Source organism: Merops nubicus, unplaced genomic scaffold (assembly GCF_000691845.1).
Source record: "Merops nubicus isolate BGI_N331 unplaced genomic scaffold, ASM69184v1 scaffold17724, whole genome shotgun sequence".
In the NCBI taxonomy this organism is placed as follows: domain Eukaryota; kingdom Metazoa; phylum Chordata; class Aves; order Coraciiformes; family Meropidae; genus Merops; species Merops nubicus.
The window spans coordinates 18,190-18,969 of record NW_008602437.1 but is presented as its reverse complement, the minus strand read 5'-3'; positions in this window follow the sequence as shown (position 1 = coordinate 18,969).

Genomic DNA, 780 nt, shown 5'->3' with positions numbered 1-780 from the left:
TGAAAGGGGTGGTGCGTGGGAAAGAAAGAGTGGGACATGGGATTCCCTTCACCCTCTCTGCTACTCCACCTCAAGGGCAACGGGAGACATTGATAGAAGGGAATATTAAAGTCCATGACCCTGCTTGAATATTAAAAGGTCTGTGTGAACTTGTGGAAGAAGCAAGGCATTATTCTTGGCTCTGGAAGGGCCAGCTGAGGTTTGTGTGGCACCAGGCAAAGGCAGGACTGTGTTCAGGGAGAGCTGGAGAGCTGGTGGACATTGAGAGCGTGGAAGGAGCATGATCCATCCTTAGATGACCCAGCTGTGAAGGGCATCGACGACCATCTGACTGTAGCACCTCAAGGGAGTCCTCCAATGGCACACACAACAAATAAGCACCCCAATGCCTTGATTATCTTCCTTATAAACATGACAAGCAGTTTACCCTGAAAGCAAAACAGGGAGGAAAACTGTCTGCAGAAAACACACACCAGCCAGTTGCATGAATGGCTGACCCTCCTCTAGGTCTCCAATAAGTCTTTGGGACAACTTCCCTGCCCATGATAGTCATGGCTGGAGACCACTCTGACCCCTCAAAGCCTCCTCTGTATTTCCAGGGCTCTCATAGACTCTGGGCAGGCTGATGAGACTTACCTGGGGGACCAAATGGGATGTTTCTTTTCTGCACTTTGCATTCTTCAGGGTTTTCCTGCTGCCTCTGCACCCTGGTGGAAGGTGTAGCAAGGGTAGGGAAGAAGACAACAAGGCATGGGTTGGAGGCAGGGTTTCTCACAAGCT